This window comes from Spermophilus citellus (genome assembly GCF_964194105.1).
Source record: "Spermophilus citellus genome assembly, chromosome: 2".
In the NCBI taxonomy this organism is placed as follows: Eukaryota; Metazoa; Chordata; class Mammalia; order Rodentia; family Sciuridae; genus Spermophilus; species Spermophilus citellus.
In genome coordinates, this window is record NC_138183.1 from 33,302,975 (window position 1) to 33,313,461 (window position 10,487).

Genomic DNA, 10,487 nt, shown 5'->3' on the forward strand with positions numbered 1-10,487 from the left:
AGAAGGGTTGGTGAAAATTGCCCTACATTATTTTTACAGATGATTTAAACTCCAGAACAGGGCAGGTGGAAAAGAGGAACTAAAGGGAAATTTGAACTCTCCTGGACCACGGCCCCCTGGACAGCCTTCACAAATCCTAGAGATTCTCATCCTCCTGGTTGAAGAACAGTGGCCCTTCCTAAGCGTTTCCAAACAACCAGTGCTGTTTTGTGAGACTGGAGCTCCAACACATCCCTGTTCGCAGGGCCTGCCGTGCTCAGAGTGATGTGCTGCTTGATGTAGTTGACAGGCCTGGCAGAGGAGAGGCAGGAGGGAGGAGGAGGAGAGGGGGTTACAAGTGTCTGCGAGGCGGCATTCATACTCAGTATTTCCTTTCCTTTCAAGGATGGTGCACCAGCCAGTATTCTTGATACAAACAATAGAACCCACCTTAATTCATTTTAGTGGAAAGAGAGTTTATGGAAGAATTTTGGGTGATTCACAGAATCTCCAGGGCAGACAGAGCATCCCACTCAAAGGGGAAAAGTGGTCAGACCATGCAGTTAGATGACGCCATGGAAGATCAGCACAAGGACCTCAGGCTCTGACGCCCCCAACACCTCCTCTTCTCCTGGGGCCACAAGGAGATTCTGAGCAGCCCCCTGTCCTGCTCCACTCCTGAACCAAATTCATCCATGGGCACGTTTGATTGGTGGAACTCAGGTCACATGACTGGATGGTTGAAAACCACAGAAATTTATTCTTTCACATTTCTGGAGGCCAGAAGTCCAACTGAGGCCATCAACAGTGCCACCTTCCCTCTAAGGGAGAGTCCATTCCTTGCCTCTTCCAGATCCTTGTGGGCCGCTTTGGCTTGTAGCCATGTCCCTCCTATCCCTGCCTCCCTGATCATATTGTCCCCTCTCTGTGCTGAATCTCCCTCTGCCTCACTCTCCTGAGGACATCACCACTGGATTTAGGACTCACCAGATACTGCAGGATGACCTCATCATCTCCAGATCTCTTATCTACACATCTGCCAACGCCCTCTTTTCCAAATAAGATAACAATCACAGTGTTATGCTGGGGACCAGCTTATCAGCATTTGGTGGGTAATTTGGGGCCATTCAACTCACTGGATCTGACTACAGATTCAAATAATCTGTGGACCTATTTATACAAGGAGAGCTCCCAAAGCCAATCTAGACCAACAGGAGAGCATCCAAGATACATGCTGCTATTGTGTTGCTGATCGCTTCTCAAGGGCTGTGCTTCTTGGCAGGTCTGAGGACAGTGATTATCTAATCAGGTCTTTTCACAAGTGAGAATGAAAGCCCAGAGAAGTTGTTTAAGACCCCTCTCAAGTCACACAGCACCAACTTTGAGATCAGCCTTTGGTCTCTGGCAGGCATTCCTCAACCCCTCCGGCTGTGTACAGTTCCCGCTAGTCTCCTCCCAGGCTACAGAAGAACCCAGAGAGTCGGACAGCATCTTTCCTGACTTGCCCTTGATTGGGTTCCTTATGATCCTCCTTGAATTTAAGACAATGCCTCATCTCAAACCTGATGGATCCCCAAACAGAGACCAGATCAACTTGCTCACCTGTTGTATGACCTCAAGGAAATCATTGAACCTCTCTTGTTCTGTTTTCCCCATCTTTAATATGAAGGATTCAGCTCAGTGTGCTCTGAGGTGACTTTCAGTACAAAATTGCTAGGATTTGGTAATTCCAACCATCTGAGAATGTTTAATTTGGCCCTGGGCCACCCCAGGATGTTTGATAAAATCTGATCGTTTGGACAAGGCCCAGGAAAGGAATAGATCAGAGCCTGTGCTGGGTGTTGGGAGCCCACCTGTTGGGAGAGTATGTGTGTATGTGACAAGGAGGGGGAGGGGCTGGCTGCTCCGATGGTAGAGACAGAACTAGAAGGAATTAATCCAGCTCTTTTCAAACATGGAAACTGAGCCTCAGGGAGGGAACCGATTAGTCCAATTCACCCAAATACTGAAAGGCAGAACTGGAATGAGATTTAGCTTTTCTGACTTCTTTCTTAGGTTCTTTCCCCTACCCCAAAAATGACAAATAGACTTCCTTTTATGTGCTCTGACCAATTGGTAATAGTTACCTTGGGCACAGTCTTCTGGAAGGTTCCCAGGCCCTCCTGGGCTCAGTAGAAGAGTGCTGTGATTGATTAGCAATATCTGTCATGGACACAGGAGGGGAGAGCCATGGCCCCAGGGTCACCATCCCTGACGTACCAGGTTCACGACAGGTCAAAAGTGACAGTGGAGAACTTGAATCTCATTCTATTTAGAGAATCAGCTGGTGAAAGCAAAGTAGAAGACTACCTAACTAGTTCTGCAGAAGATTCTTGAAAGTGCCAAGCCCAAAATTCAGGAGTGGTGGTCAATGTATGCTTCCAGAGCTGGTCCGCACCTCTGGGCAGAGTTGTCTGAGTGAGGCTGGGAACAAATAGTACCGCAATCTGTGAAAGGGTGTGGGGGAGCCAGGGGGCAAGAGGTGGGGGAGATAAATTCCCAGAGACACAGAACAAGACAGCAACTGAGGTAGAAGCACTTGCACAACGTACACCCAGAAATTTTGTTGTATTTTGTTGCTGTTGATTTTGCTGTGACTGTAATATCACTGCCTAGACAGAAACACGGAAATTGATTTATAAAGAATTAAGGACAGGTACAAAGTCATATGTCAAAGTTATATGTAAAAACTATGTGAATGGGCCAATCTCCACGTGCCTACATTTAATTCTAGTTCATGAGAGTAATGGCTCTTTCATCCAGTCCTCATTGCAATCTTCTGAGATGTCTCTCTTACAGAGGGTTGAGGGACTTGTCCGACATCACGCCATTCATTGGTGGCAGAACTGGAATCGGAATCAAACTCATGATTTTGACACTTCCCTCTGATTAAAATCTGGACCCAACCAATCTTTAAGAATTCATGGGAGTTACTAGAAGTGACCCCGAAGTCCCAGCCTCTCTTAATAGGAAAGCAAATCCAGAAACTTCCTCTGGTTTTCATTTATTAGACTCAAAATCACCAAAGTTCTTTGCCTCTCCAGGAAAACTAAAGGACCTGCCACTTCAGAAGAAGCTCTGGGGTCTACGTACAAGCCGTCTTGCATCTTCCCCAAGCCCCTAACCTGAGCAGTCCAGGTTAAAGGGTATCAGCACTGCCACACATTCTTCTTTTTCCCAAATTAATCAAGAAGTAGGAATTTCTGACAAATGCCATCTGCTGATTTTTTCAGAGAGACAAGTTTTGGTGGTGTGACCAGCAGGTGCCTCAGCTTTTTCTAGCATGCAGTACCAAAACAGTCGCCATGGCAACCCTCGGAGGGCAGCCTTCCAAAGAGATGCATTGTGAGCACGGAAACTCTAGAGCAATTTCAAGCAAGAGGGAAGGAAGCTAGTGTTGGGTTTCCAATGGGGGTGAGCAGGCGCTTCTCCCCAGGCACCCAGGCCAGACCCCAGCTCAGCCACACCCTCCCCTGCCCCAAGGCTGGTGCTCCCTGAAAGAGAGGAGATTTGGGGGTTCCTGGTCTATACCAGGCAGAACAGGCAGCTCCTACATGTCTTTCAGAGCTCAAGTAGTATAGAGGGAGGATAATAGAGGTGTGGCACTAAGTTGGGTCCTGTCTGGTCCCTTGCTGAGAGAATGACCTTGGGCAATGACCCTGGTCTTTCTGAGTTTCAACTTCTCATTTGTGAAATGGTGAAGTCTTCTCAGGGAACATTGCAGATATGATATGATGCTCATGAAAGCTGTTGGGAAGGTGCTCACAGATGGCACCAAGCAAAAGAGCCGAGATTTGGGCATCAGGAAGCCTGGGTTCCTCACCAGACTCTGCTGCTTTTGAATCTAATGACCTTGGATGAGTCACAGAACTTGCCAGGCCTCTATCTCTCACCTTGCAGGGATGCTCTGTCCTGCCCCACAATGTGGTTGGGAAGGGTAACAGGGTACAACGCATGACCAGAGGCACCAACTCTGCACTTCCCTTCTTCTCCACTCTTCTTTGGGCTCCTGAGAGTTCTTAACCCTGGGCTCCTGGGATTCCAAGCTGCCCATGGTCTTAGAAACAGACACAAACATGGGATTTAACATTCAAGGATTTTAGTAGGGGAGACACCTGTGATTGAATAGGGGTGAGGCTTAGCAGGGCCAGGAGAGTGTCACTACTTGATGCAAGTCACACACGTGGATATGGGAGGGAGTGGGGGAGGCTGTGGAAGCCCCTGGACGGCCTGTAGTTTAGCAGGTTCTGCAAGGTCCTTGGGGGCTCCTCCAGCCACTGTCACCTGTCCAACAAGTTCCCTGTCTCTTGGAAGAAGGCCTGCTTTAGGATCCCTGTCACCCTCAGTTGCTGATTGACTTCGAGCATCCAAATAGAAGTGTGGCCTTGACACAAATATGGGTTCAAGCAGCAGGGCCTTAGTCTGCTGAGCACCTCCCACACCACACCCCATCTGCAAGGAATCTTCTCTCTCAGCCACCTCACTACCCCATCCTGACATCTTTCCCAGAGATATCCACCTTGGACACTTGGCTGCAAATCCACCTCTCCATTTCAGAAGCTTGTACCCCACATCCAGGGGCCTTACCCAGAACATCACAGAGACTCAGGTTCAGCGATACTTCAGTACTCCGACTCTCCGACAAGCAAGATTGCCAACACCTCAGTTAGATTAGAGAGCAAAGGTGCATGTGCTATGTCTCCGCCTGCATCTGAGTGCTCCCATGTGTAGGCATGTATGCTGTGGCAGTGGGTGTATTTGCATATGTTGGTAAACATTTACACTATGCATACATGTGTTGTGAAGTTATATGATGATGCCATTCCCATCATGCTAAAAATTTTACGCAGAGTACCTCTGATCTGTCTTTGAGGTAGATGAGTAGGTGGCTGTGTAGGTACAAGCATCTTTACAGCATGCCACTCACATGACAAAAGGCAGAGCCAAGGTTTGAACCAGGAGTATTTCCCCCTCAAAATCTGAAATCTTGCCAGTCATGCATGGTGGCACATGCCTGTGATCCCAGCAACTTGAGAGGCTGAAGCAAGAGGATCACAAGTTCAAGACCAGCCTCAGCCATTAGCGAGGCCCTAGACAACTTAGCAAGACCTTGTCTCAAAATTTTTAAAAAAAAATTAAAAAAAACTTTTTTTAAAGGGCTAGGAATGTGACTCAGTGGTTTAAGGGTCTCTGAGTTCAATCCCTTATACAAAAAAAAAAAAAAAAAAACCTGAACTCTGACCCTCCCTATCACACCTCACCCCACCTCCTCGTAAACATTTGCTACATGAAACCACATGTAAGTGCACATAAACAAAAGATAAGGTAGAGGAGGAAAGTCTACATGGAGAAATATAGATATAATTCTCTTAGTATATATTATCTAGAAAAAATATATTGCATCTTAATCATAAGAATTTCAGAATAATAGACTAGAGCACAAATTCTGGAGATTCTAAACAATATGAGGCTCTGATTCTGCTAGCCTAGTCCTGCAAGAGATTCCATTTCTTGTCCTTTCTCCAGATCCTTGCTTCCATGGCAAGTTCTTCAGCCAGCCTGTCAGAGGTGGTTTTGTCCTGGTTGGAAGGTGTTTTTAAAAATCTATCCCGAGACTTCAGTTTTCTGAATCAGTTATCTTTGCTCGCTTCCTGGCAACAGGAAATACTAGTCTGTAGAAATAGATTTAGCATCAGTCTCAATTGCTATTTATGAAGCACAGGTACTCTGCTTAAAATTCTCTGAAATGATCACATTGGATTTTGGCTCTCCTCAAAGTAATCCCCATTTTGTCAATGAAGAACTGAAACTCTGAGAGGCTAGGAGATTGACTCTGTTAGCAGGGAAACAGAGCAGGGGCTGGAGCTGGACTCTGCGAAACCTAAGCCTGGCTCTTTCCACTGTATTCACATGCCCTAGACAGAAGATACCATCTCCCCAGATGCTGGCTTTCCAGGCTGTCCATCGGTTCTGCTGGATCCTGGGAGCCTACAGGACCAGCCAAGCACAGGACAGGGTTTCTCAGGGCCAGGGCAGGTCGACTTACCTGGAAAAGCACCAGCCTGGCTATCGGCATATCCACTTTCTTCCCGTTTCCTCTCTCAGCCTCCCTCCTCGGTTCACAATGAGAGTCCAACTTCTGCCAGTCCTGACTGCCATCCAAACCGTTTTTCTTTTCAAGAATTTGAGGAAGAAAACCATCGTGTGCTAATAAGGGACCAGGTAATCAGAAGTGTCTGGAGATTTTGAGCTGTTAACCTAGAGAGGTTGCAAAAGTACTTTCTAGGACATCCTCAGGGGTGGAGTCCACAGAACCGGCATTTAGGCAGGTTCCTGAAGCTTGACCACAGTGGCATTGGAGGGTGGGTGAGGGCTGCAGCAGTGGCCTGATATTTAGAGAGCACTGTGCAGCTGGGGAGATGCAGTCAGCCCCACGTCCTCATTCAGACCTCACAGAGACCCTCTACAGTTGAGGAAAGTGTTCAGAGAGGTAAAGCAGTTTCCCCAATGGCGGACAGCTGGGGAGAGGCAGTGCTGAGACTTTCGCCCAGTTCTGACCCCATGACAGCATTTCGGGGGCGGGGGGGGGGGGGTGTCCAGGTTGTCCTCAGAGCTGTATCAGGGCAACAGAAGGGTCGGTGAAAAATAGTAGATAAACCTGAACACAGAGAGCAGCACCTGTCAATGGTAAGGAAGTTTTGGATGCAGCGAATGCCAGAGGCTGAGGGGACTTAAATAAAAGAACTTATTTCTCACTGCTCTGGAAGTAGGAAGCCCACCACCAGGATCCAGCTTGGCCAGGTTCTGGTGAGAGCCCTCTTCCTGGTTTGCTGTCTTCTTGCCAAGTCCTCACATGGTGGAGGACAGAGAAGACCAGCTCACCCCTGTCTCTTCTTAGAAGGACACTAATTCTGAGGGCTCCTCACACGTCACATAGTTAGCTCCCTAAGGCCTCATCTTCAAAAGCCATCACAGCGGGGATCAGGGTCTCAACATACGAATCTTAGGAAGACAGGCACTTTCAATCCATAGCAGAAGTCGAGCCCCGGAGGACCATCTCATTTAGGGTAATAAGCCAGGCACCATGAGAGGCACTGGGACACGTCCTGGAAAAGGCCCTGGAGTCCCTGCCCTGAGACAGCCAGAGTTCAACAGGGGAGACTCTGTCACAGCAATAGGTATTCTGGCAGCGGGACACATGGGCTCTGTTGGGGAGCATGGGAGGCCCACACCCAGACAAGGTACTAGGTCTCTTGATTCATTTTCCAAGTCTACAAAAGTGACTTAGGATATGGAGTAGGAGTAAAAATAAAGATGACTGTGGGAGGGGAGATCCAGGAAGGCTTCTCAGAAGAGGTGGGCAGCCTTTTCAGGCCTTGAAAGGTGGGTAGGATTTTGATGTGCAGCCTCAAAGTGAAGCATTGAGCCTAAGAGTATAGCATGGTCCCTGCAACCAGTCACTCCTGTCCAGTGCCTATGGGGACATAGCATGGGACAGGTAGCAGGAGATGAAGCTGGGAAAACAGGTGGGGGTCAGTCTGGGCCTCAGTTGGTATGGCTTTTTTCCCATTGGCAAAGGGGAGCTGTCACCAGCATTTGGAGTGGGCAGCCGCACTCTTGGCCCTGCATTTTAGAAAGGTCATTTGCAGGGCAGTTTGGATGATGCTGGAGGGAGGCTGGAAGGTCCGATTCCGTCTTGAGTGGTGGGGTAGGTGAAAGATGAGGGCATCAGTAGGTGGTTCTGCAGCAAGAGATAAATCATCGAGGTGTTCACCAGTTGGGCTTGAGGAGGCAGCACCTGAGCACAAGCCCATTGTGTCTGGGAAGAAGTTCACAGGTTTGCCTTAGATCCAATGGACAAGTCCAAGGCTAAGAATGAGCCAGATGGCAGAAACAGGACAACCCACGGGGTTCAGTGGGAGCAAGGGTTGGGGTGGGGACAGAGCTGGGGGTGAGGGCATTGCTAGAGATGGGAAGGGTCGGTGTGATGGAGGGGTGTGTGTGTGTGTGTGTGTGTTGTGTGTGTGTGTGTTGCTAACATGTGGACATGTGATATGTGCATAGCGCATGCAGGATAGGGAAGAGGCCTGGCCTGGGACAGAGGGTGATGGATCCTGAGGACAACTCCCAAGGCACTGGATGGGAGACACACATCCAGGAGCCAGTCTTAGCCTCCACATGGGCAGTCAGCCCTGACCATCAATGTCAAGAGAAGAAAGAAAACAAGTATCACTGTTTTTTGTTTTGGTTCCCCCGCCCCCCACCCCCTGTCCATATTTTATTCTGGAGGCTTGTGCTCTCAGCAGCCTCCAGGGGTCCAACTCAGGAGCCCGCCCCACACCCCTCATGGCCACCTAGCACCTGATACTGGAGACAGATTTAACAAGAAAAAAAAGTCTTTTTTTTTTTTTTAAAGATCTAAACCAAGTTCCTTTCTGGCATTTTCTACAGATTTAGGGATTTTGTTCCCTGCACTCAGGACAGAGAAAACTGAAGCTTCTCTGTGGTCTGATCTTTCCAGGGGCTCCTAGGAAACTTCCCCCAGGGTCCAGGAGCAGCGGCCCACTGCACAGTGGACACAGCCTGATGACACCCCCCGGGGAAGGCAAGCCCAGATCTTTCTCAGCCCAGCATTCCTTCTTCCTTTCTTCCTTCACCGACTTGGCCTGAGTTTTCTGCCCAGCCGAGCTCTGAGAGCCTTTCACAGTGGTCGGGCCGCCAGTTCCCCCCACCAGGGCTGGGCTGGCTGACCCCTGTCCTGCAGGGGGTACTGTCCCTAGGCCAGGCCTGCTGCCCCCTCCCCAGCCCTGCCGCCCCCTCCCCAGCCCTGCCCTGCCCTGCCCTCCCCTCTGCTGGCTGCTGACCCACGCATCCTATAATAAGCCTCTGTTACTTGGAGCTGGGGCGGCTCCGTAGTAAGCCGAAACCGCTACTATATTTACACCCTTTCCACATTTAGACAAAGGCTATTTTTAACAGAAGGTCTATTTGTGGGGGTTGCCCACGTCACACTCTGTTCACATGCATCTCACCATCCCAGCCTGTTATTCTGATTTCATACTTGAGCGGGGTCTCTCTCCTCCGCTCTTCGCCTCCCTCCTGCTCGCCATTGTTTTTCTTTCATTTTTCTTTCTTGCCTTCTCCAATTTCCTTCCTTTCTTTTCCCCAAAGGAAATCAGATTGAGGGCTTTGGCAGGCTGGGTCGCCAGAGTCCTTCTGGGAACACCCGGGTGCCTGTCCTCACGGAGCAGCAGCCAGTGTGGCTACGCACTAGACCTGGGGCTGTTTTCCGTGCCTACTGGGGGGCCAGGCGCAGACTCCCACTCCTGCTGCCTGGAAGGCTCTATCCTGCCAGCAAGCTGGGCCTGAGCAGGCTGCTGCGAAGCTCCAGCCAGGCCGGCCCCAGGCATTCTAGTTCTCTGCCTATACCCACGCGTGTTCAGGGGATGGTGGCAGCGTGGTCACAGGAAAATAAGCCCATGGGGTAGTATTCGTCAAGAGCCCCTTTTCAGCTTGGAGGTGAATTTTTTTGGATTTGCCTAAGATGACAGAGGTTCCTTTGTTCTGATTGACTCCATCTCCTTTACCCTCCAGCTGCATGATCCACTTATAGGAAAGGGGGACATTAGCGGAGTCAGCATGCATTCAGGGCTAGCAATGGTCAAGTGCTGTTAAGCACTGTGGAGACCGGAACCCCAGCAATGGTGCCAAGCGGTGGACCTGTGTGCACCCAGGTCCAGGTGGGTACAGGGAGGACCACAGTGGCCAGTGATTAGAGTAAGTGGCTGTGCTGGTCCCAAATTTTGTACCTTCCCCCTTTGCCCCTCTCCAGCTCTCTACAGATTGCAGCGTTTGCATCGACGCCATCTCTACTCTTCTCTCCCCTCGTTCTGCTCCTCTCCCTGCTCCCACCCCAACAGGAAGGGACCTCTCCCACCTCAGAAACCCATCAGCGCTTCTGCGACCTACTTCCTCAGACTCTGAGCACTGACTGATCTGAGATACAGTCACACCAGGACCCAGAAAGGACTCCAGAAAGGCCTGGCACAGATGCTAACGTGTCCCAGAGAAGCTCCCTGTTGTTAAATCCTGTTTTATTCCTCCAACAATCCAGCTGGAATGGTGGCTTCAGAGTAAAACGTTTTTATTTCATTTCTTAGAGCAAAGTGTATGCAAGTGTGTACCTGCAGCAGACTGTCATAAAAACAGAGTGCAGTGTCAATCACAGGACTTCCTGTCCTCCTTAGCCCCACTTCCAGAGGTGTCCGAAAACCTGGAAACCAAATGCTCCCTGAGTGTTCATGTTGCACACTTTAAATTGCTGATTGGGGCTCAGATATTTCCTGGAGACGCTGATATGAGACTACTATCTGCTTGGTGTCCTGGAGTCCAGAGCCCAGCAGCTGTAACATGAGGGCAAGCAACAATCCTTTTATTTAATTTTAATTTCTTCTTCCCTAAAATGAAAA

General features: G+C 49.5%; 1 long non-coding RNA gene across 1 annotated transcript; it reads right to left on the reverse strand.

Annotated features, from left to right (window-relative positions):
* Nucleotides 1–5,482: 5,482 nt before the first annotated feature.
* LOC308641337 lies at nucleotides 5,483–9,752 on the reverse strand. Its single transcript, XR_014020436.1, has 3 exons — nucleotides 9,051–9,752; nucleotides 6,065–7,759; nucleotides 5,483–5,690 (listed from the first exon to the last, which is right to left on the reverse strand). It is a non-coding gene; the product is annotated as an uncharacterized lncRNA (long non-coding RNA).
* Between the last annotated feature and the right edge of the window lie 735 nt (nucleotides 9,753–10,487).